The sequence below is a fragment of the Anser brachyrhynchus genome (genome assembly GCF_964034855.1).
Source record: "Anser brachyrhynchus genome assembly, chromosome: 5".
In the NCBI taxonomy this organism is placed as follows: Eukaryota; Metazoa; Chordata; class Aves; order Anseriformes; family Anatidae; genus Anser; species Anser brachyrhynchus.
Genome location: NC_137699.1, coordinates 31225836 through 31237398, shown reverse-complemented (window position 1 = coordinate 31237398; position 11563 = coordinate 31225836). Strand labels below are relative to the sequence as shown.

Below are 11563 nucleotides of genomic sequence, written 5' to 3'. Positions count from 1 at the left end.
CGTGCTCTCAAACGTACAGCTCTTGCTCTGGCAGCAGCTGAAAAGGACTGATTCTTTGCAGTTTACCAGTAAAAGCTGACAATACGCCCACGCACGTATGTGAGTGTCTTATATAATACTTACGGGTTTTTTAACAGGCGTAAGCAGGATTTATTTTTGGTTTGTAAAGTCTTGTGTGGTTGCAGCCTTCAGAACTAAAGAAATGTTCTTTGCTCGACAGAGATTTACTCGGCTGCCGCTTTAAAACAGAGAGCTTCTTTTTGATAATAGCCAAAATAATTGGATTTCCTCCTGACCAGGTTTCAAGTGCAGTGGAAGGGCTATCCGTACTGGAGCAAGTAGTAGGCATTCAAGGGAGGGGAAGAGAGAAAAGAAATGTCCTAATGCAGAGACTGATATTAGGTTGTTTAGAGGGCGAGACTGCAGTTCCACGCAGCAACAGCAGCAGCTTTATGACTGTGTGTAATTACAGAGTGATTGCATAGGACAGCATTGTTGGAACGAATACGTATACACAGGCTATTGTGCAAGATTTCGGTACTGAACAAAACCTGGATTTGCATTGCAAATGCTAAAATGAGAATATATTCTGTATTGAACTGCCATGTTCCTCTTTGACTTTACCGAAGAATTAGAAGGGGGGGGGGAAAGGAGAAGTGGAGCGAGGCTTGTCGTAGAAGTCACAGATGAAATATTCAGCAGAAACGCCACCTGTAGTGTCCAAAATCACAGAATACACAGAAAGCTTGTTCATGTTTCTGAAGTGATTATGCAGCAAGTGAGAATCGGTCAGGTTTGCTAATAGTCCTGCAAGTGTAGTATAATTCCTGCTCTGATCTAATTCCTTGTATGCGGGTGTGGAGAAAAATGCCTGTGTTAAAATAAGCAACTGCAGTTCAGCTATCTTGCTTGGAAATGGAGAGAAAAACATTGGGGAGAGTTTCTGTGTCAGCACACAGAAGATATGAGGTTGAAAGGAATACTAGACAAAGCATAAGTTTTGAACGTGTGGTTTAAACTTCAGTTATTTTTGTGAAGAGCTGCATGTTGTTTGGTGATCTTGCACTGCTGGCTGATAGGACAAGGCATTGAGAGTGTGCCACGGACACTAGTAGCAAGCTTTTTGACTCAGACTTTGGAAGATCAAAATTATGGGCGAAGCTCTTCTGGATACAATGGAAGGTACCTAAAGTTTGTTTTTCAAAGGTGCTGGCTACCTGTAATTTTCCATCCATTTGGAAATTGGCCTTTCCAAGATTAGAGGCAATTTTCTGGAAATGTTATATTTAACCGTCATGGCTGAGGACTTAATGCTGAAGTCTTGTTTTGAGCACTGTGCTGGAAAGTACTATAAAAATGTAAAGCTGCTTTAAAATTTCTTGGTGTTACACTAGAACATGCTATTTTAGCTGAACTCGCGGATTGTCTTACTATTGTTAGTTTCCTTAGACTGTTAACAAAATGCTTCATGTAAAATGTATATAACTTTGTATAACTTTGTAAATGAAGAGCGTGGTGATGTGCTGAAGCAGTTTTTGTTTTGTTGTGTGTTTTTTTTTTTTTTTTTTTACTCTAGTGAGTGGCTAATTAACCCCAGCACTAGACCTACCCCATGACAAACTTAGTTTCGTAGTGATTCTTCTGTAAGTTTATTGGAGCATTTCATTGAACACAAAATTAGCAAATATACTCTAGTCAGTGCATTGCTATGGTGTTCTATTTGTAGATATTTTTCGTTGTGTTATTCTTCATATCTTGACTGAGGTAAATGTCATACTTGGTGTTCTAATATCAATCTCTTCTGGGGAAAACAGATACAGTGCTTAAGGATTCCTTGAATCATTGTGGTAGTGATGCAACAGTCATTCCTTATGTTGACTTTTGCTTTGCACAGCCTAAGCGGTGAGAGAAGATGTTTTAGACCAGGATTCTTTGGACTTGTGTACGTGGAGCATGTAACTTTTGTCTGTGAGTTGTCCTCTGGTACTCAGGGCAATTAGTCATACGTTCATTGCATATTAGCAAAAGGAAGCAGTAGCCATGCTAGCCTTTAACCCATCAAGGTGCATGGGAGTAGTGGCGATAAGAAATGATGTCTGGGGCATGGTATGAGCCATGCTCGTTCCAGGGTTTAATTTATTCTTTTGCATTTTCTTTCTTATTGCCACCTGTGTGCGGTAGCTGCAAAACTACAGAAGATATTGTCGAGCCTGTTGTCTCTCCTGTGATGCTCTTATGTCAAGCTGCCAGGCAGTCCTTTATGGTGCCACAGATAGAGGACCTGCAGTCCTTGTTTGGAAGCAGCGGGTGGGGTGGGGAGAAAGGAGAGGGGCTTGGGCACATAAGGAGACAAGTGGCTGCCATGAATCAGAGTGGGAATCTGCCTAGCCTGTGGTCCCATCTCCAAAGGTGGTTGTGGTTTCGATATGCTTTAGTAATTCTGGAGGAGTTTCTGCTCAAGAAACTTAACTGCTATTTCCTTGAGCTCAGGTAAACATTTAGCAGCTACTTTTGTGATCAAATCATGGAATGAGAATACTGAAAGGGCTTGTATCAGGTCTAATATATCTTGGTTGTTTCCTTTGTCTTAAAAGAAAAAAAAAATCTGTTTTTTCAAGGTGTTGCATAAAATTTTAATAATGGTTGCATTAAATTACAGTTTCTGCTAAAATGAAATGCAATAAATGTGCATGTTGTTTCCAGTGCAGTTACTTCTATTCTAAGTAGCATAAAGGGAGAGAAGAAACTGCTTTTCTCAGAGTGCTCATCATACAAAATGCTGGGGGGTGGGAGGTGGAAGGCAGGCGCTCTGGTGGTGAGGTTTTGCAACATGTGTCCGGAAAGCTGGCAAATTCTGGCACAGGCAAGCCAAGGCTAATGAGTCAGCTTCCAAATGGAAGACTTGTCACCGAGCAATTTGTAAATGGGAGGGCTGTACTGCTAATTCAAGGAAATATCATCCTTAGCACCTCCCCTAATAATTGGAATAGTGTGGCACAGAGCTATCTGTCAGAGGGGAGTTGTTCGTGCTTTGAGTCATGCGTTCCCTCTAGTGCGATTTCAGCATTCAAACCAGCAAATCCCTGTCGTGCGATATAGGTCCCTGAAAGAGGTGGTTGCTCAAGTAATAATTTAAATTTTTGTAGTTGCATACCAGCAGCTTGCATGCTGCGTGGAAGCTCCTTGGCAGCTACAGTAGCTCCCAGTGCACAAATGGCATGTGTTTCCAGCATGAGGCTGCTCAATAGGCACTACACAGCGTTTTGCATAACTTCTGTTTCTGAATGGTCTCCAACTGTAGCCCTTCTAGAGTGCTCTGCTGATCAACTCTAGCAGCTGAAAAATACACAGACTTTTATCAGAAAAAGCTGTATACTTCCCCCTGGAAAGAAAAAAAAAAGTGAATGTGTGCTTTTTGCCAGGAGCTGACATTCAAGTGTTTGGGAGCAAATGGGGATGCAGCAATAAATCTCATTATTTAATTGTTTGCTTTTCTGCATTGACGCCTTTTATCAAGTTTGGTGCAACTTCATCTCCAGGCCTGAATTAATGTAATTCACTAATCTGTATTTAGCCTGGAAGATATACAGATATTCTTTGGATTTACGTCTCTTAAGAAATGAATGTTCTTTTCATGCACAAATTACATGAATGCATCTTGATGTGTTGACAGCTGGTGTTGATTAAGAAGTTAAAAACTGGGATAAGCTAGATTTGAAGGGGGTGGTGGCAAAGTGTTTAGTATTTTTGTTGTTTTCTTAAAGGCATCCTGAAAGGTCTGCAGCAAAACATGGAATACCATTTTCCCTTGTAGTCTTTGGATATTTAGAATTAAATTTGCAGTCCCATATTGTTTGATGACTTGCTTTAGTCCTCACCAGTACTTAAATGACTGAAGCAATGAACTGTGATACAGTTCTGGTATCTCTTTTTAATTACATTTTGCTGATTATTTTACTGATTCATTACGTGTTCAGTGTTGGCATGTAAAGAGATAGCAAGTGAAATTAAGTCAGTATTTGTGTCTTATTTCTTTCTTGCAATGTATCTTCTCACCTGAAAGTTGTTTCTCAGTTTCTTGGCCTTCCTCATTGTAGTTTACTAGTAGGAGAGGTTATAATTGAATAATATATATTGGTGCATCCTCTTATCGTGTTTTTCTCATTTTTTTGAAATAATTTTGTATGTTTGTGTACACACACAAACCGTTCAGTTACACACCCTTAAATTTCTCATCATCTTATAGTTGTTTCCCTGAGAAGCAAAGTTTATTTTTCCTGTGATGTTAGAGAGTACCATTTGTAAAGGACTACTCTTTCAAGCTTGAATATCATGCTTTTTTTTTTATCTTAATCTATTGTTTAATTGGTTTGGGTAATGTTAGAGCTATAGTGACCAAGACATGCATTAGTTTTGACTGCAGTTGTTGTTCTTATCTTTTTATCAAGAGCTTTTAACTGAGAAGACTTTAGAAATACTGATTTGGCTTTGCAGTTTGGTTGTGGTACAGAGTTGAATGGTTGGCTACCAGATCAGCTGTATCATTTCAGTGTGGGTAAACTGGAATCTGTTCTCTGAAGCTACGTGTTGTGGGGCACTAGACCTGCTGAAATGCTCCTCGTCTTGGCTGTGGTGTGCATTGCGATGGAGTGTCAAGATGAAACTAGCTGCAGAATTCTGAATAATCTCCAAATTGCCTCGTTAGGGTTTGTAGGGTGAAAGCGCATTTTCTCTTTGGTCCCCAGGTTGCTTGAGGATGTTGTGTGATTTCAAATTCTGTGTAATCATGCACACTTAGGTGTGCAAACTTAATCTGCTATTTTTGTGCATACTTAGGATTCCTTGGGCATCTCCTTTCATACTCCTGCATCTGTTTCTTAGCAATCTGTGATAAGTTATGTTAGAATTTTATAATAATGTGAGTCAACTGTTCTTGCAGTTTCTCAGTATCCTTAACCATGCAGATTCTTGATCCTTTAGATCATTGAAAAGTAAAGTAAATCGAAGTGCCATGTGTTAAAAATACTCTTGGGATTTTGTTTCTTCCTATGTAATGTATTGTTCATACTTCCAAGCACTTCCTGAAAGAAGAGTTTGGTCTGTTTATGGGAAACTACTACACTTGGGTGGAGAAGAATTTATCAAGCCTTTTCCTATTTTTGAAATTGATTTTATACCACTTCAGAACAGAATCCCAGTGCTGCCAAATTCCTGGTGTGAAGAAAGAGAGCCACAGCCCTAAGGCATTCTGATTGCTATGGGAGATTCCAGTGATGAGAATTTAGCGTGCCGAAAACTCATGTATGTGAAACTGGCACGGAAATCTGACTGCCACTATGGTTTAGTTTCATTTCATGACTTAGAAAATTCCAAGTTGAAATACTGTCTTGAATCTTTTTTGACAAGCTCTAGATGTTATCCTGCATAAGACATGCTAAACATTAGGAATATTTGTGAGATAATCTTTATTATATTGAATTAAAATTATAAATTTATTTGGAATATCTCTTGGAAATTGATTATTTTCAAATTATTAGAAAAAATATTTTTAAATATATAGCGTGAGTATATCATATAGTCTTTCTGTAACCATATTTGTTTAACAAGTATGTTTTAATGGGTGTTGAGATTCTAGGGAAGAAATATATGAATGCTATAAATCAAAGTAAGGAATTAAAAAGCATTACCGTTGAGCATTTTTCTTATAGTTTAAGCTGACCTCTTTGGGTATTTGGAAAGTCTTTTGCACATAAAGGGTATTGTTACAAGTAAACATTTGTGCAAAATATTGCTTTTGATTATGGTCTTAATTTTTCTAATTTAATTTCAGTATTTAAGTGGTCTTTGTTACCATGATTTTTTAAAAAATATGCAGGAATGCAAAATACACTTAAGAAACTTCTTTCCTACTTAAGTATGAGAACAATTTTGACTCCTTACCTTTTGGCTTTAATGCTATTCATTCTTTGGCAAATGTGAAATATTTCAGGTATGTACTAGCTGACTTTTTTTTGCTATTAATGTTATTTATTTCTGTAGAATATGTACTTTTTTTATTTTTCCCCCTATAGAAATAATGTCATAAAAATGCTCTTTTACTGCCTAAAGTATGAAAAGAAGAATGTGGAACTCCTTACAAGCAAGTAATTTTAAATTTGAATTTGAGATGCAGAGTAAATATTTGACATATTGAAGTATTAAAAAACGAGGAAGTTTGGAATATGTGATACTGTGCTTAGGTTATATGCTTAAGTGAATAATGGACTGCCTCACAGCAAACTAAATTGCAGTCAGTGCTTGATATTTTTTCTTTAAAAAAAAATGAACAAATCTTATCTTATGAGGTTAATGACTTTTTTCATTTGCAGTATAAATAAACCTAGTTACCTTACCATTACAAACAGAGGAAGTTAAAATACAAAGAGCTTTGTTGGCAAAGGAAATAAAATGCCGATTTCAGTCCTTGACTTGTAAAATTTTCTTCTACAGATGGATGAGCTCTTAAATATTAACAGCAACTGTTAATAAACTGCACATGGAAAGATTCAGTTTCCTCATTCAGGTAACTTGTCTTGGCATTTTAAATGAGCCTGCCTGCCTGCTTGCACGTGTATTCAAAGGTGCAGGGTTTTTGTTGGTTTGTTTAAGTATGTATTTGTTAAATTGTACAGCACAGGAAACAAACAAAAACTTGGGCAGACTGCTTATGAGGAAGCAAGGCCTGTCTCCAACAGGGGCAATAGAGCAAGATTAGAGACCTTTCACCTGGCTTCAGGTTGCACAGCTGATTTTTAATGAGTTTATGAATTTCTCCACAAGGCACCTCTGTCAGAGGTGTCATTAGGCAAGTAAGAGACCAAAGGCAGTGGCCATAATGCTTGTCAACATCAACAATTGCTTGACCTTGTGCACTGGGATGTTTTCTTAAAGGGATGTTGTAGCTGAGATTGGAAGTTGATAGGAAAACAGTCATGTTAGCAAGTTCTTCTTTTGTGCTGACTATAGAGCTGGGTTTGGGTGACGTTGAACAGCAAACAAGAAAACTCAGTATTCCAACCGGTTCACACATGACTCAGCCAAAGGGCAGTGATGGCACTGATGTTGACAGCAACTCTTTGTTGTCTAATGCAGAAAAATAATTTCTTAAGGAACAAAATCTTCAGGTTTTCTATAGTCTTGTGGAAAATTTGAGCAGAAATCTACTAATGAATGTTTGTGAGAGTAATTCAGATCTTTGTAGGATAGATTGCTTCTCCTGCTCTTCACATTGTGAGCACTAATAAAAAAAAAAAAATGCACCTAATTCTCAAGCTACATGGTACAGGTAAATCTACAGCTGCACTATTTTTCTTTCAGACTCTGAACCAATATGGTTTTACTGCTTCTTTTCACCATTTTAGTTTGAATAATATGTAACAAAGGTGTGGATTGCGCTTAGGCCTTTGGATGATCTATAGGTGTCCCTTTTGTTGAAAGGCCATTTGAGGATGTGATCTGCTAGTGAAGGTTGCTGTGCAGTGACCAGGTCTGTAGAAGTAGCTCTTATGGAGGTCCGTTTGCAGGAATACAGCCTAGAAATTGAAGTTAAGGGCTGCTTTCTAACGTATTAATTAGGTTAAAATGCTCAAGACGCCACAGTCATACCTTTACCAAGGAGTCAGTGGCTATTGTTTAGCCTTTAATAATGTGAAGTAAAATCTTAGTTGCGGTCTCTTTTATTAGCCTGAAGTGCTTTTAACTTTTTACCTCCTAGTTAAGAATAGGTGGCTGGGGGACCGGGGGGATTTATCATCATTTCATTGGGACTTTTATCTGTCTACAGATGCAACAAGCTGCCTATACTGAAACGCCGAGCAGCAAGGAACATGTACTTGGAACTTAGTCTTGCTCTTTGCCCTGACCCAGAATACCATTAGGTCTTCCAGTCATGGAATTTGCTGGATCTAATATGTGAGCCTACACTTAACGTTTACAAGCTGTTAGGCAACTGTGGGATAACTATGAGCAAGTATACAAAGATAGAGTTGAAAGAGAAGGCAAAAACAAACAAACAAACAAAAAAAACAACAAAAGCTCTACCCAGGGAGGAAGCATTGTCTGATGCAGTAGGACATGCAGCAAAACGGTTTCCAGCTTTCTCCTTTTCTTGCAGTCTCACTGCTGACAGGTAACTTACATTCTTTGTGCCGTATCACCCTCGTTTTGAGGTGGGGTAATTGCCTTCCTGATAGTGTAACAAGGGGGCTACGGAGCCGTGGTCTGACCCACCAAGTAGTGGCACAGTGTCAAGAGTAGGGATGGAGGTTCTGCCTCGCCGCAGAGGAGCTCATTGATGGCATCTCCTTAGGGGAAGGTGTGATATGAGTCTGAATTCGCATCTCCTGTGTCCGGGTGATTGTTTTGTCACCAGGGTTTGTATAGGAGGTCATCCGTACAAAATAGTGGCACCTAAACCTTAGGTAGAATAGCAACCTTCTTTTCACTCACGTGTTTGTTCGTGTGTATGCATCCTCTGTGGGCCCTTTGCATTGTGAAGATGAAGAGAACTTTTAACTTTTACTCAGTTTTGCTGTCTGCTAAAAAGTATTTTTAAGAAAACAGTTCCTTCTAAGTGACTTGATTTGTGAGAGAAAAGCACGCTTTGGAGGTGGAATGGTGTTCTGTGTTTAGTGACAGCTATCACTGAGTTATTGCAAGTGACAGGATTTGCTTGGGAAATTGCTCTAGATGAAGTGTAGAATGCCTGGGTGTGTTCAAGTACTCCTCTGAGCCGTACAGTTTGGATGCATGGAGGGAATGTGAAAATCTATTGACATCTTTAGTTACTCAACTAGTTTATTTTTGGGTGCTGATGAATTGGCAGGACATAGTGACCCCGTGTGAAGGAGAAAAGTGTAATGACTTTGAATGCAGGAAACTTAGTGAATATTTTACGGAGTTACTTGCTACCATTTCTTTGCGCCAACTTTAATGGTGATTAACTCTTTGCTTTCCCAGTGAATATTTTTGCATGGTGTCGATATATTTTCATAAAAATATGATAATGCTCTGCAAACAACAAGCTGTGCAACGCACAGTAAAATAGATTTGAAGACTTTGAGGCTATCTTCTTTGAAAAAGAGGGGAAAATGGTTAGGTGGTAGGCTGCTATTTTGTAACCCCTTATGTTAAAACCTTCCTAGGGAATAGCTGTAGCATGGATTTGAAATTGGCCCTGGGCATAACTGCTGCAAAGTGGAAAGGATATAGCAATCTTGCATGCATGTGCTATTGGATTGCAAACAAATAAGGAGCTGAGTGGAGCACTTTGTTATGCACAAAAGCACAACTGTATGTTGTGTGATGTTGACACTCATTTGCTCTATGTGGCTATACAGACCACAGCAAACAGGATTGAAAACTGACAGTAACAACTGCAAAGTCTTGCGGAAACTTTGCGCTTCCTATCATAAGTTTTCTGCACGTGACTGTCTTGCACACAACTATTACCACTTAGAATAACACATAAGAAAGACCATGAACAAGAAAGCTTCCTTGCAGTGTGTTCCTCGTAGCTGCTGCTACTACTCTAGTCCTGTTATGAAGAGCTGATAGACGGTCATAACTGAGGAGTTTATTCTGGAAGAAAGCTGGATTTCTTTTGGCCTTTGATATTCTGTACCCCTACGCTGTCAAATTCTCAACTGTGTTTTCTGTTTAATCAAAATTGGTTTATTGTTGGAAAAAAGTTACTTCAAAGTGTATTGCATTTAATGTTACTTGCAGTTGTCTTGCTGAAAAGTTAAAGCTGCATTCATTACTCTTAATCACTCCATATCCCTTTATTCATACAATTCACTTGTGGTCTCAGCAGCATTGCAGATTTTCTTACAAATGCCGAATTTTGAGAACAGATGACTTAGCAATCACTTTGAAGGGAAAGAGACACTGACTTGATTTTTCTGTGTTAATGCAAACAGTTTAAAACAGCTTAAGAAATAAAGCGAAGGTTAATACTTGGCATGCTGACTGGATTCCTGGAGTCAATATTACTTTAAACGTGACTTCTTCCCCACCCATTTTTTATGAATATGAAGAATTATTTTTTTCCTTTTAATAACCATTCTGAAATGATTCCAAAAAGTTCATATGATATGTGCAGAATAATGTCAACTGTCAGTTCATTTGTTCAGCAATAGCCCTTTATTATCATTAAATACAGTTGCTGGAAAAATGTCTTCAGTCTCACATCTTAATTGAAGGCAGTGATATTAATTTTAAGATTTTTTTTCTGAAGTGTTTATTAGATTTCAGTATCCTTGGTGCTATTTTTTAACTTAACTTTAATAAATCCATAGCTTACTCATTTGTCTGGCATTTTAGATGAGCTGTTCCTAGATTTAAGAAGGAAAGCGTCCTCTGTCACTGTAACTTCTAAAAATTAAAATTGTTCAAGCTGAAAAATATTTTTAATCTTTTCTCTCCCCTTTGTAGATCACCGTAAATGCAGATTTGAACGATTACAGCTTGTTAGTTAAGTGCACACAAAGAAGGCAGTTGTACCTTCATGTTACTTAACGGTTTGTTGATAGCTGAGAAGTTTTTCAAACAACTTTAATTTCTGGAGGTGAAAAAAATTCCAGTGCCCTGGATGCATCTCATGCACAAGTTTCATTTCAAAATTTAAACAAAGCAGTGTTTTTACAGTTGCTTCATTACTGCAAAGATACTGTGAATAGGCTGGAGTCTATATAATTTTATCAGATTGCTTGTGCAGTGCATGTTTGTTTTGGGAGATATTGTATCAGTTTGAGAAAAATATATGTAAGTAAACTGCTTATGAAGCATTTGTTCCATTTAAACTATTTTTTACCTGCATCGTGTGTAGTCATATAAATGTAAGCATGTATACATACAGTGTAGATATATATCCAACGTAGACTACAGCTGTTTAATGATCGCAGATGCTGCTTAGTGCTTTGACTTCAAATAAAATGTGCTTTGCAAATAGCACTCTTCCCTTCTTGCCAGACAAAAAAGTTAAAACCTTAGAAATGGCATAATAGTGTAAGAGAGAACACCACCTTTGATCAGGCTGCAATTATGTTAAGACCTTAATTTCATTGAAAGCATTGCATTTCCTGGAAGTTGGGGATTGAAGCAGTTAAGGGAGATCCTTTGTTTTAGGGTTTTTCTTGAGGGCTGTGGGTAGTACTGTATGGGTATTTAATGTCTGTGGGGGGGGGGGAAAAAGAACACAACGCATTCCCTGTCTGTGAAGTCTGAACTGTGTGATGTAACGAGGCTCTTTTATCTAATTGATCATTCTAGGAAGCTTGCTTTCCTTCTAATGCAGAAGTTGAAAAAGAAGCTGAGTATGTTCATTGCTTGTGGAAATGCAGAACAGGTAGTTATAATTCAAGACCAAAATGTAATGAATGTGTTCCTGGATGCCTTCACACGCACTGCAGGACCATGCAGGAATCCATGGTTATGCTGTTAATTTCAGTCTGTCACCTCGCCTGTCTTTGCAGGGTGTTTAGTGCCTGGCCGGGGCAGGTGGTGGGGCCTAAGTTACTGGAGA

General features: G+C 38.3%; 1 protein-coding gene across 9 annotated transcripts in view; it reads left to right on the top strand.

Annotated features, from left to right (window-relative positions):
• Positions 1-11563, top strand: part of MIDEAS (mitotic deacetylase associated SANT domain protein) — an 81096-nt gene that overhangs the window by 20017 nt on the left and 49516 nt on the right. For 2 of the 9 annotated variants that reach the window (XM_080595991.1, XM_080595989.1), the window contains exon 2: positions 6490-6562. The exons of 4 other annotated variants lie outside the window; for them this stretch is intronic. The gene's annotated coding sequence lies outside the window, so the exon portion shown is untranslated. Of the gene's footprint in view, positions 1-6489; positions 6563-7822; positions 8168-11310; positions 11387-11563 lie in introns of those variants that run through there. 3 more of the 9 variants (XM_080595985.1, XM_080595987.1, XM_080595986.1) reach the window with 3 other exon arrangements.